The sequence below is a fragment of the Betta splendens genome, chromosome 19, assembly GCF_900634795.4.
Source record: "Betta splendens chromosome 19, fBetSpl5.4, whole genome shotgun sequence".
In the NCBI taxonomy this organism is placed as follows: domain Eukaryota; kingdom Metazoa; phylum Chordata; class Actinopteri; order Anabantiformes; family Osphronemidae; genus Betta; species Betta splendens.
The window spans coordinates 13,658,296-13,672,887 of record NC_040898.2 but is presented as its reverse complement, the minus strand read 5'-3'; positions in this window follow the sequence as shown (position 1 = coordinate 13,672,887).

Genomic DNA, 14,592 nt, shown 5'->3' with positions numbered 1-14,592 from the left:
GCCTCTTTGCCCATTTGTTTGCAGCATGATTCATGGGCTTCACCTCCTCTGCTGTCTTCATTTCATTCATGTGTGCACGGTGATCGATTGCACGTGTGCTCGCCGTGCGCAGCCCAACACTTTGGGTCAGCGTTTGAAAACAGAGCGTCGGTGACTCCGCTGATGAGCTGGGGTTCGTCTCCTCGGGGCTCGGTGACGGGACGACGCTTGAAACCTTGAGCTGGTTCACGCATTCTAATGTTGTCAGTGAGCTGAAAGCAGCAAAGGAATGATGCACACTGCCTCATGAGCCTCAATGACTTATGTACAGAAGGTGCTAAAACGTCAAGGTTTCAAGTGGGGTCTGAGTCCAGAGATGCGCTGGAGCCATATGCTGGCATTAACTCAAAGACTTAGAGTCCTGCTCCTCTGTCATCCCTTTGCCTCTCCACTTCCTACGGCTGCAGAGAATGGGAAGGCACGTAATTGTGGTTTAATCCTGCTCTAAGTCCCTGCAGCATTAGCGATGCAGCAGGGGCAGATAATGCAGAGCAGCTCAGGCCGATCCCGGGCAGAATAACAGATGTTTGTTCGCAGGGACTTTAGGATAGCGAGCTCAGAGAGGCCCGAACGGGACCGGCGTCGGCCACAGCCGGAACCGGGCTCGGGTCAATTTAAATTGATAGTTAGTGGCTGTTATCTACGAAAGTGTGGTTTCACTTTTAGCTGTAGAATATTTAGCAGCCGCCAGAACTTGCATCCTAACACTTCCTGCGAGTGAAGTGAGCATCCTCAGTGTGAAGCAGTGAAGTGAGAAGCGCCTGTGATTCAGTTCGTCACCGACTCTGACAGTGACCTCCGAAGCGCTTCGGAGTCGAGCTCCTTCCATCACAGTCGACATCGTGTCTGAGCCCGCTGCTTGGATGAAGGCCAGCACATGTGTGATTTCTCCCCATAGAAGGAGGAGATCCGTCGTCAGTGGGATATTTTAGAAGGTGTTTTTATCCCCAGGAAGTGGGGTTTGCAGAGCCGGGAGGGGGGTGGTGCAGACGTAAGGCTCACACTTCAAGGGCCAGGGGTGGACGTGCGCACGCACACGCACACGCACACGCACGCGGCCGTGAGCTCATTTGAATGCGTGTGTTTAAGCAGGAGCCAGGCAGGGTGTGAGGGGGGGCACGGGCGGGGGGGTTTTGGGCTCAGGCTCCCATCTCTGGGCTCCAGGCTAGCTTTCTCAACACCTCATAAATCTCACCTGCTGCTATAGGACCGCTGCTGACATAGCTGCTGCATTGCACACTGACACATGTGTACGAAATGTGTAGCGTGCGCATTTAAGTGGGTGCACGTTGGATGCGGCCATGTGTGTATACAGTCTGTTTAATTGCACGTTCGCTGCCTGAGAGTCATGTCAGCAGCAGCCGGGAAATTGGCAAAAGAAAGTGACGTATAATCTGTCGACGGTCCCCTTTGCAACAGGGCGCCGCTTATAGGAACGAACAAAGCGAAGGAGCTGAACTGAGACGTTTTCCTCCACGAGAACATGAAAGAGCATCTGGTAGAAGATCATTCTTCTCTATCTGGGCTGCAAAGTGTGGTGAAAAAACGCAAACCTGTTGTTAATCCTAGAGGAAATATGCAGTTTATTACGAGTTGGCTCGTGTTTTGTTATGATATTTATCCGTTAGAATAACAGCGTAACAACTGGCGCGATCGGAGGCCAACGCTTGTCTAAACTGCTGGTTTCTCTTTCTAACACGTTTGTAGAACCGCAATAAATAGTCGTTCTCCGAGCGCGCCGCTCCTGAGTGAAACGCCGGCTCTTCGTACCTGCCGATCGGGTTTCGATGCCGGAGTTAGATTTCACACATCCACTCCTAAGACACATAAGGACTAAGTCAACTTTTTCTTGGCTGCCTTTGGAGTCAAAGCCACAGAACTGCTGACGCACGTTAACCCAAGTAAAACTCAAACATGGTCCAACGTGTCCATTTCCTCATCACTTTCACATAAACTGCGATTCAGCTCTTTCGGTAACTTAAGCCGGACACAAAGTTAATCACTTTATAATAGTAGTTTTAATGGGATTTTAATGTCAACTGTTCAGACTGTGTCCATTAATCCAAACCACTTCGTCTCTGCTCATACTTTTGTTTCCCTTCTCGCCGGCCGCGCGGCAGAAACGTGCAGTCAGAAACCAGCTGCCGGTGCGTGACAGCGACGGCCTGGCGTTGTCGCCTGTGCTGGTAAGAAGGTGTGGGAATGCAGTCCAGACGGGCCCCGTGCACTCTGGTCTGCACAAACATGTCACATCCCTTTTGTGTCAGCGTGGGACGTGGGCCTAGGTGTCCTCAAACAGAGGCTGCGGCTTCTAGGTAAACATGTGGGCGACTGAAGCAGTGAATGTTTGTTCAGATGTAATCTTCATGATTCACTAATGCCTGTATAGGAGACTCTCTGTGGAGCTGTTGGGTCTTTGTAGGAAGTAGAATCGCTTCCTGGAGAAGTTTGATGTGGGTTCTGTTGTGCGTGTGATTTTGAATGGACAGTGGTTTTAGCTCTTTGCTGATTCGCATCATCGTAGATACTGTAACAGCAGCAGGTCGTCGTGGTCTGACAGGATCCGGGTTCAACCAAAACTCACTCAGAATGACCTTTTTAAGTGGAAAAGCCTCCCGCTGCGTATGCAGACGCTCCCGTCCGTCGCTCTCATGTCAGAGCATTATCAGCTGAACTAACAAGCTGCCGGCTGCCTCCCTGTCTGCAGCTCATTGATCACTAGCCGTGTGCGAGTAGCTCAGCGGAAGCGCCTTCCTGCCTAACGAGAGTGGATCCAGGCAGCGAAAGGCTTTTCTGTGTGGCTCGCGCCGACTGGAGTGACCAATGTTTTTTTGTTATTCTTTGACAGGCGTTGGCGTAATAAGAGTCTGAATACATTAGTAAAAAGCACACAGCGGCACAGCGGGTGCGTGTGGATATTTGCAGCTGCCTTACGCGACTAAGGCACCATTTTGTGGTGGTTAAAGACCGGGCTCATTCATTTTCCCTGCGGCGTTTTGATTTGTATTTCTGGACGGCGGCTCCCTCCGCTCCCCTCCTGCTTTCAGATGTTTTCTTACGCTGCGTTTTGCTTCTATTCCCAGGGCAGGTTAACGTTAATGAGCTGTTGTGGCCACTAGCGGCGGAGCGCCGGCCGCTCGGCTCCTCTCAGCGGCATCGCGTCCGTGAATCTGGGATAATGGCTCCGCTCAACGTCTAGAAGCAGCAGCGATGAAGGCTTTGGGCCTAAACACTGGCAGAGATGTGCCACTACGAGAACGCCTTTAATGTAAACATGGATGTAGAGCAGCACACGCCTGCTCCAATCACTGATCATTGTGCTTTGCTCCTCCAATCAAAGTCTGTCCCCAGAACCTTCACTCTGAGCACAATCACATCAGATGTTGAAGTGGAACACACAAGCCTCCCTCCCTCCGTCCGTCCGTCCGTCTGTCTCCTTCCTGCTGCGTCACCGTAATAACCCGAGCATCTGCTGGCACGTCTGGATCCTCCTCGCGCTCGAGCATCCTCTCAGTCCTCAAACAGAAAACACCCCGATGCAGTTCAGCTCCCGCTTGGTGCAAGTGCCAGACTTGGAGGGCATCCAACAAAAGTGTTTGAATTTCTGCGTGTGTGCGGTTGTCCTCTACAATTTACTGTCCTCCAGGGCTTCAAATATAAACATTCACACACTGTATTTTATCCCAAAATGGCTCCTGCATCATCAGGAACAAACATTGTGCCTTTAAAAACTTACATTAGGGGCAACGGCATAAAGAAATCTTTGTTATGCTGCCAAGTCATGTTGCTGCTCTTTCTCCGTCTATTAGAGCAGCGAGCACAGATCCTTTCATATGTGTTTCCTCCTGCGTTCAGGCTTCATGTGGCCTCGGCCTGATGACACTGGAGCGCGTACAGGGCGGGCTCCCGCTGATCAAACAAGCACAGCCTGGCCATTGTCCCATCTCTCAGCTCGTAAATGTCATTAGGAGGATGTGGGAGGTGGCAGCTTTGGGACAGATGCAGCATGTTGCGAGGACTTTTATCCTGCACAGTGGGATACAGCAGGAGGCACGACTTTACTCCAGGCCTGGGCCACTTAAACAAGTTAGGGCCTGCTTTCTGTAACTAGCAGTTGGGGCCTGGTTTGCTTTCAGGCCTGCGTCTCGTAAGGGCCCACGTGATAGAAAAGAGCCAACCTGTTCTTGATACAGTCCCCAGAAAGAAGGACAAATAGCGAAAAACAGCTTTGTCTTTGAGGAATGGGTCGGATCCACAGGACGTTCATGCTGGTGTGGCTTCGCTCGAGTCACCTGGTGGAGTTCAGTGTTGGGCAGGTGGTTTAAAGCGGTGGTGACTGCAGTGTTTGAGGCTGGTCTGACGTGGATCATCGGAGCCCACCCACAGCACCGGTCCGGTTCGCTGCTCATCTGTTCAATCATCTAATTAACTCACCCACGGAGTGAGTGTTCAACGCTGCTGGGCTTCTCCCCCCTTCGCGTCGCTTCACCTCGTTTCTCCCCTTTTCTCCGAGAGCCGTAGAAATGAAACGATTTCGACACAAAAAGGCTGCGTGTTGAACGTGGAAGGAGGAATGTGCAGTTGCGCTTTCATACGAGCAGGACTGTAATGCTGCTGCTTAAACCTGTTTTGTTTAGCTAAGCCCTGCGGTGTTGGGGATTAGACATTGATCTAGTTACACTAAGAACTGAGCTTCATGTGATCAGATAGATACAGAAACCTTAGTGTGCGATAGTTGAACTATTAGCTTGTCTCATTTACTATCCTGTCACTTTCCCAACAAGCTTCTCTCAGCACTTTTCTTTACGTTTTTCCACCTCTCCTTCGTTTCTCCTCTGCCAGTCACCAGAAATGAATGGAGTCATATTTCCTCTGTGTTAATTATCATAATCGATAACGGCCGCTGCTTTCTGCTCCATTACCAGCCTTCCCCTCCCCGGCTCTGGAGCGATTGGGGTCATTAGAGTGCGTGACCGCGGGGCTGCGGTGCTGCTCGCTGCATTATAACCTTAAATGTAACGGTTGGTGCTCTGACAGCGCGCGTGCTTCATGTACAGGCGCTCGTTTTTATGGCTTTGTTTGTCCGGTGGAATCACGGGCCACGCGCTGCGCCAGCCTTGTGTTTATCCACCACTTAAAGCTGCAGCTTTATGTCCCTCGTGTGATTCCAGCCCAGGCCGCGTCCCCAAACCGCGCAGTTAGCCTCCTAATTTTAGAAGATCATTAGGAAATCTTTCTTTACTGTCTCTGGTTCCTCGTGACTGTCCGTCAGTCAGTCCCACATCCCAGTTACACCTCGTTGGCTGAGGCAGCTGTTACAGGTGGTCTGAGATGAAATTGCCCCTGTGGCCGAGCGGCGCAACCCGCGACAGGCTCCTGGAAAAGAAACTGAAGAAGGAATGTAAAAATATTGCAAACTCAGTGGTAGAAACTCGGTATTTTAATTTCCTGCTCTTTATTTGTTGGGAGCCGATCATTGGAGCCTGTGTGAATCCCTGTGGCTCTCCCATCTCTGGTGTTAGCACCTCACCTCATAAGTATTTTCCTCAGACCCTGTCAGTGAAGTCGCCCCAGAATGAAAACAGAGTGTAGGTGCGAGGGATGTGTTTTGACACAGCCAGTCACTCAGACCCAGCGCAGGTCTGACTGCTGACTCCAGCACCCGTGCGTCCACATTGTGTATCTCTGTTTGTACGGTCCTTTAGCACACATGCGAACCTCTAATTGGCTTGGCAGAAGGGCCCAGGACCCGTGCCAGCAGCCTCGGCGAGCGTTTCACTGTGGGTGTGTCAGGGGTATGTATCGCTCTCAGCCAATGGGCTCCCGGCTCCTCCAGGAAGTTGTGGTTTGAACACGTGTTATTGCGGCAACAAGGGAACTGACAGGATAACGAACAGGGAGGAGAAGGAGCCGCTCGGTGCCCGAGTGCAGCCTCTGCAGTTCGCTGGAGAATATGTCTTTTTAAAGCTGCACTAACGTTTACACATTGTAAATGCGGCGATTCAAATGACTGGACATGAAAGACAGAGGCCGAAGCTTTTGTGTGAGCAGGTGGCAAGACGTTTTCATCTCACCTTTCACAGCCGAGGAGTCACAACGAACAAATGTCCTCCCCACACTCTTTCATTGTCAGCTAATGGGTCAGACACACACAAAAGGCGTCTGAAAGCACGCAGCACACTGGATAATCCTCAGAGAAGATTGAATGACACAAACCATTATCTGGCTGCTGAAACACTGCACTGTTGCACTGTTACAGTATACCAGACGCTGACGCAGTCACCTGGAGAAGCAAATAATTTAAAAAACATCATGATATGAGATATTTTAGCAATAACTGCTGAAATGCATCCTGGGCCCTCAGGGAGGAACCAACACCTCCGGAATGAACTGTCCTAGATGGATGCCTTAATAAAGATCCTGCCACTAAAATGCCCTGATTATATATTTCAGTGGCACCTTTGTGTTTCTGCTAGTTCCTGCGACGCCTCAACCAGTGCAGGGTTCTTATGTCATCAAATATCTTAAACCAGAATCTACATCTTCATCTGCATCACTGCTAGAAAAGGTCATGCATCATGCATTTATGAGCCTTACTGACTTTTTTTAGTAGCGTTTGCGGAGTTGCTGCTAAATTATGTTGACACGCTCCTGTCATTTGCATTGACACTGTTATTAAAACACAAACACTACATGCATTATCATAATGCGGCTTGTCACAATCAAGCCGCTAATTCCGCTGTTAATTTGGCCGTTGTGTTAATCAGGTACATGCTCCGGCTGGTAATGAGGTGTGTCATTCGCTTTGGAGTCATGTACCGAGACGCTGGTGGAGTAGAGAGAGGAAGCCTTGGCGAATAGCTGAATGAAAGAGGAGCTCAGCAGAGAGAAAAGCATTTTATTAAATCAGATCTTCAGCTCGTTCTCTGTGTGCAGGCACAATGGCTGGTTTTCCCTGGAGAAGCTTACCGCCTGGCATTTCCTGCTCTGGGAAGGCCCTGTCCAGATTAGAGGAAATTGATTTAATGGCTTCGGTTTAATGGCTCAAAAGGCTACATCCTCTGTGGAGACGTTCCTGTATCTCTCTCTCTCTCTCTCTCTCTCTTGTGCGCGCTTCGTTTTCTTTTTTTTTCGTCTATCGCATCCTGTTTGTGTTTGCCTCTAATTTCCTTTATTTGCAGCGTGTATTCTATGGAGGCTGTGTCTGGGGTTAGTGGGTGCGTGCGTGCACGTGTGTGTGCATGTGTGGGTGCTCAGACCTGGGAGCAAAAGCAGGTAAACACCTTTAGCCTCAGGCCCAGCAGGCTGTTCAATTAAGCTGAACGTGCACCCAAACAGATCAGATGTGTTGGTGCTGCTGAACTGCATGAGTTACAGATGTACCGGTGACGCCTGACCACTGCTTTGGTCTTTTATTGTTAATTCTCGTTAGGATAATGAATCCTACTTAACTCAACTCCTGAGTGTAGACCTGACGGGATCAGAATCCTCACCCGTCCGTGAAAGGACGGCGGCCTCGCGCAGTTCCTCGAAACCAAACGTACATTAGCCACATTCAAATATAAATAAATGCTGAGCGTGTTCCTGTTTGTTCACAGGATCAAAGGTCACGGCCGCTTTATTTGTCTGAGGCCTAAACGCGTTCCAGTGTGGAGCTATAGGGAGCCTCTGTGGGCTCCCTATAGCTATACCTGAGGGGCCATTGACCCTCAGGTCGGGGGCCGTGTAGGGACGGGACTCGAGCGAACAGGGCGACAGGAGGGGAGACGCCGTCAGCAGCCGCAGAAATGTCCAGCTCCCGTTTATTAGAGCTGTAACGTGTCTGCAGCACAAGCGGCCGCGTTGTTCCCGTCGCAGCATTTAGACACGTTCCCATCAGCCTTGTTTGCTCATTGGGGCACGGTCACCTCAGCCGTTGTACCACCGTGCGAATACGTCACTAATCAGCTGTGACTCCCGGGACTCCACTGTTTACAAGCAGCGAGCAGCTTTGGACCCGCTCAGGTGCGCTTAATGAGACACGCATGCGCCTCAACGGGCCGCGCTTCGTGGACATGACCCCGGGTTCTGACGCTGATCACGTCGTGATTAGTGGAGCACACCGATGCCTCCCACCAGCGCTGGGGGGCGGCGCGGCGCCCGCCAGCCTCCCATCGGCGTCGTGCGTTCACATCTGGCTCGGAGCCACGGAGGAGCAGGCCTCACCTCGTGTGACGGTGCGTTGGAGGGTGACAGCGCCTATCTAGGTTATCTATTTCTGACTCGTGGTTGTGAGTCACCGCGCTCGGGTCGGCGCCGCTTCCTTGTTACTTATGTTACGCTGCTTATATAAGGTGTTATATAATAATGATGATGACAGGATTTAAGGACACGGCCGTTCGCATATTGGACGCTGTTTGTTTGTGCTTTTGATGCTGCGCCACGTTAGCAGCGTCTCACAGTGGAGGTGACTCATTCCAGACAAGCCCAGACGTTTCCACGTGTCTGCAGAACATCTGTGGTCGGGTTTCTCGGCGCTGGCTCCCAGTGCAGGTACTGGGTGAAGTAGGATAAATAAAACATGTCTCGTTGCTCCTGGCGATTCATTAATATTTTTACTTCATCACATCGCTCCGTATTCGCCAGCGCTGCACGTCTGTGGAGAGCTTCATATTTTACTCCGCTCACGAGAAGACTGGAGATGCAAAATAGGAGCTGTGCAATCATAAAAGTTCAGCTGGACGAAGGGCTGCCTCATTTAGCAGCTCAAACAATCATCAGTCATACGTATTTGCTTTAAGCAATGTTACGTTTCCTTTCATTTCTCTCCAGCCTTCAGTTATAATGTCCTGCACATGATTAGCATAGTTGGAGATATGACTAATCTCAGCTCCATAAGTTCATATTTGTGCAGCGTATAAAAAAAGCTGCACGCAGACACCGTAAAAGGCCCGAAGAGTAATAAACGATCACACCTCTGGACCAGACTCATAGATTTTCTGTAAGCGAGTGATAAATGATTAGACGTCCTTGAGAATATTTCATAATAAAAGTTTCTTGCATATTTCTAACTCTTTCGTGAAGACCTTAAATTTAGATGGAGGGTGCTCGTAAACAGTTGAGTGGTGGGAACCTGCTCGGTTTTGTGTGTTTTGGTTCAGGCCTGTGTTTGGTTTGACTGATTAGCCACTGATTATTGTTCCTGTTGTTGCATTTTCACTGACACTGAGATATATCTGTGATCTGCGGTTTATTCCGGTTTAATCCGATCATAAATAGTTTCGTTTTGAGAAAGGAGCTGCTGTAAATATGCTGTGGTTTGACAAACTAAACAAGCGCTGCCTCCTGATTCTGGAGTTGGTTTGTTCTGTGACTTCAGCCGTCATGGTGGCCGTCAGAAGTGGCTCCGCCTGAGCAGGAAACGCGCCTGACGTCAAGATGAAGTCACACCTCTTCACTCGCTCTTCCCCCAAATGCCTGGAGGCGCGTGAGCGATGACGCCTGCGCCGGTGTGGTTTTCCACCTCGCTGTGGTAAACGAGGTGTCATCGAGGTGTTGCTGTTCGTGTCGAGGATTCCTCCTGAATGAATGCTGACGCTAACCCCGACTTGAAGCATATATTTCATTGTTGCTGTGGCAATTTTACACCTTTTCTGACTTCAGAACATGAGAGAAGTGTGTTTTGCTGAAGCTGAGCCTTGTGGAGTCTCATCAGAGCGAAGGATCCAACCTACAGGATTCTTCTAGCTGTGATTCTTTATTCTCCACAGACTTCCTGCTTTGTATCCCAATCCTCCTGAGTAGGATGCTGCAGCAGTGCTTCTCATCCAACATCCAACTTGTAGCTGAGCAGCTTTTCTCACATCTCTGATAGCTTTGGCTTAAATACTCTCAACTCTGAATAAATACGTAGTTACGGAGGCATCGCATGCAAAAGGTGGGAGACCAGCAGCAGCAGCAGCAGCAGACGAACCCCACCAGTCAATTCCATTATTAATGGCTCTGCACCAACCTGTAGATGTTACCGATATGAGCTCTGCTGGGATTGCCAACATTAATCGACCGCCCATTAGGCTAATGATCGGTCACATGAGCTCCAGGCAGCTGGCACAGACCTGCTGCTTGTTGGTCGTCGGAAGACGACTGCGGTTGCAGCGTAATGGGGCTTTTTAGCATGAGCGTCTGGAGACGCTAAGGGCAGAGGAGAAATCACGGGCGGTGGTTTTGCTATTTGCTTTTCTGCAGGCGTTGGTGAAACACGCTGATAAAACGGTTGTTTAAATTAAAGCTGCATTAACTCCTGCTTTGGAGGAAATTAGAGCTTTGTTTATAGAAGACTTCAATTATAGCAGCGTTTCAGGATGTAAAGTTCTCAACATTCCTCAGAGCAACATGCTACAAATTCAACAATATGTTTAAAATACATCAAGAAGATGGTTGAAAAGTGCAGTATCGAGATAAACACGCGATGAGGTCTCGCTCGTACATCCACTGCAGCTTGTTTTCATGAATGCCGACCTGTTTGTGTTCATACCCCCAGCCATATTTTGCTTTTAGTTCTCGGATACGGGTCGATATGTTTGATGGAGCAATGCCTCCCTCTGTGTCAAACATCCTGTTCACTCGGCCCAGTGTTCCAGCCATCAGGATGTGGTAATCCTCTGTAAATATTACATCGCCTGGATCCTTTTGATTCATTACAGTACGTTGCACGGTGACATAAGGAGTTATTCAGGTCTGTGATGTGACTCGGCTGAAGGTGCTTCACTTGTACTTAGTCAATACTCATTGTCGCAACCATCTCGGAGTAAATTGTCTGTCGGTCCTTTGCTCCAGTCCGAGCTGCTTCTGCTGCCTGTCCCTGTGCAGCACAGTCTCACTCATGTCTCGCTTTCCTCAGGGGGCACATTTGCAAATAGGTAGAAGGGGATAATGGCCCTTCATCTTCTGGGCGTATCGTCCTACATCACGGTGACATGGATGCCGTTAATGCCACATTCAGACGTGGACTAAAGGTCCCAGCAGCCCTGTGGGGGACAGGCAGGGCTTATTCACTCGCGCTCTGATGAGTAATAGCCGTCTTTTGAACTATGCCCAGAGATACCAGTTAACCATCCCTGCGAACCAAAGGTCTTTACTGAGCCTGGTGTTGGTTGACTAATGAGAGCCGTCCGACGGGCCGCTGGCTGCGCTTGATACTGGATCTGTCAGTACACGCTGTGTGGGCCTGGAGTAGCCAGTTACAGTAGTTAATTGATCACCTTGGAGTCAAAACAGCTTGTTGTCTGTGATGTCTTGTTTGGGCCGTATTGATAAATGACGGAATTAGCTGAACAAAAGCAGCGTGTGTGATGGGAGGGTTCCACTGAGCTCTGCTCTACATCCTTGCTTTCTTTGGCTCCAGCAGCGTCTGGTGCGTAATAGCTGTGCTTCATTCTGTCACTGAGCTGGATTTGCCTGGACAGAGTCGTCCCTGCTCCTCGTCTGGTCCTCTTTTGATGCAGCGCAGCCTGTGGGCTGGAGTGTGCCGGGGTCGGGGGGTCGAGTGGATGAAGAGCGTTTGAGCGGCGTGAGGCGAGCAGCAGTGGATCAACTGGAGCACATCCAACCTGACCATGCGTCTGTACGCGGCCTGTGGTTCTGGATCCACTGAGGAGATTTAATCCTCCGCCGTCGCCCAGTTCCTGCTCAGGAGGCATTTGTTGTTCTGTGTAATTCTTTATAGCTGTATGAGGTCTTAAACCTTTCATTGTAAAGTGCCTTGACATGACTTTTGTTGCATTTCGTCCTGCGTTCTGTAAATATGCTGAAGTGAATTAATTGAATTTGGCGGCGGTTTGCTGTCTTTCACTCAGAGTAACTTGCGGCCCAATGTTAATCGTTTACAGCTCACTATAAATAAACGCCAGCACGCTGTATAATTGTTTTTGCACCTAGCCAGGTTTTATTCTCATGCAATACATATGGTGCAATTATTTAGTTCCTTTGAAGCTCAGTTTGATTATATGATGTGATCTTTTGCCTACATTTGACATGTGGCGGTAAGATTGCAAATATCTAATTAAAATGCCGTGACTTCAATCATATGACTCGGCCCTGGATGAAATAACAAACAGAGCCGCGGAGAGAAAGCGTATGTAATTGGGATTATAATTGTGGAAGGAAAGGCAGGCTGCTGTGTAATCATAACCTGTCAGCACGTTTATCGTATCTGGGAATCAACCCGGCGGTTTCTCCATCCCGGGCCGCCACCTGCCTGCGATCACACAAATAAATGACCTAACTGTAATTCTGTTTAGCCATCACAGTCCATTAGAGTTTGATCTTTTCAAACATAGTGTCAAAAAGTTTCAAAAAAACGAAGGAGCCTGGATCAGCGCCGACTGCGGGGATGTTAGGACGTCAAGATGAATGGATGCCTGCACTTAGAGGAGGGAGAGGACGATGAAGCTCACACTGTCCTATAGCGGCATGTTTAGATGAACGAATGAAAAACACGACTTGGAGCGAGGAGGCGTTTTTAATCACTGTTTGTTTGCACAACTTGAAACTCTTCACCGAGCGGCATGTTGATACTTCATAATGCTGAGTGCAGATGCACATTTAAACCTTATATAATGGCCACACAAGTGCAAAGCGCTGATTTGCTGTGTGGAGCTCCAGCTCTACCTGGTCATTACACGGTGCAGGCAGAGCTGCTGGTGACGGCTGCTGAAAGCTGCCCTGCCCTTTGCCCCTCCTCCTTCCTCCAAAGGGCGCAGTGCTGCAGTGTTTCTTTGACCTTCGACCCCTGGAGCTAATCCTCCTCGCTCCCCGATGCTCCGTCAGTCAAACGACGGGCCCGAGAGCTAATCACAGTACCAAAAATCCAACCGCGTCCCGGAGCCGCACGTGAAACCACAAGCCTGAGTGTGAGTTTGAGTCCAAAGTGTGGTTGGTGTGAGGGGAAACGCTGCAGCGCTGACAGCTGCTAAATCATCAGGTGGAGCGTGTTTGAACGGAGATCCTGCAGGAGGAGGCGCCGGCGCCTGCTCCTTTGTCCTGACACTCGCACACACACGGGCAGTAACTCCTCACTCTTCCCGTCCTGGCAGCCAACTCGTACCCACCAAAGGAAAACATCCCTGTGGTGCGGACGCGCTGCCTGTTGCCTTGGGAATGAAGCGAGGATGAACTCACCAGCAACTGCTTTACTTGTGCAAACCCAGAGATCTTGGCTCCTGCCGTGTTCTTCTACCGCTTGTCTCCACTCTCACAATTTCTTTGGATTTTAGTTTTTGGTGTCAGAAAATGGTAAAGTATCCGTCGCCCTGATCGCGTTTGACAGTGTTCTGAGGAGAGTGAGGTTCTGACCGGTTGGACGTGTGTTGTACATGTGTGTCTGTTGGTCCTAATCAGATCCAGGACCACACAGGCTCTCTCTCGGGTGGGAGCTGGGGGTAGAACCTGGGCCCCTGTTCTTCGGTACCCCAATCCAGCCCTCTGCCAAGAAAATCACCTTCCAGCTCCGGCGCTCGGACCCGCCAAGCTCCGCTCCTCCCGCGCCACCTTCTCTTGTTTCACAAACTCTGCTGTATCCAGTCAGGAAAAGATGGAGGTTATAGTGTGAGGCAGCGCCGTTATGGCTCTGGGGCCTCACCAGGCCTCGAAGGCTTCATTACACCCCGGGGTGGAAGGAATTGCAGGGGAGGACATGTAAAAAATGACCATGTTGATGCTTAGCGAGTGCGTGTGTGCGCCTGCGGTCTCTTTACAGTATGTGTTTTATTGCTCATTACAGAGGTGTCTGAGATGTGGAGATGAATGGAAAGGCTTGAAGAGGTGGAGAGAGGTGACACAGGGTGTGGAGTGTGTTTGTGTGTCCAGGTTTCCCATATTGTTAAAGAGTTTGTTGGCTTCTCGGAGATGTGGTTATTACGTGTGGCTCTGGGTGAAACTGCAACTCGTACGCGCATCGTCTTTAAAGCGAGCTGAGCCGGAGATGTGGCCGGCGTGGCCGCGTTGTCATCGGATACGGGGCAACGCGAGGCCAGCTACAGCCACAGCCACAGCCACGCGTGCATATGGCAAACACCTGCACGGCTTCTGCTGCCTGGACACATAGAGTTTATTTATAAGAGCCTGGACCTGCTCAGGCTCGGCCCGACAGCTGATAATGCTGATAATGTTGTTCCATGCTCGACACGAACTACACACCGCCGAATGGAAAAGTGGCCTTAAAGCCGTGTTTGTTGAGCAGTTATATTTGTGGTGGCGTCTGCAGCCTCGCCGAGCGCCGGTGTGTGTTTACTGACCTAATAACCGGGCTGCTCAGCCCTGTGGGAGCTGCTTGTGAGCCTCCCTGGACCGCGGAGGCACCAGAGACTTGGATGTTGGCAGATGAAGCCCAGCTTCAGTCTGTACACGTTGCTGGTTGGCACACGCTCCATCGCAGCCGTAAAGGTGCCCAGATGTTGGGCTGATGTTGAGCCCCCGGTTTCCTAACTCGCTGTCCCCACATGTTGACGCTTTGCTGTTGTTCCTGATACAATTGCAGATATTTCTTATTATATTTGCTCTCATGTGTTGGCCCGT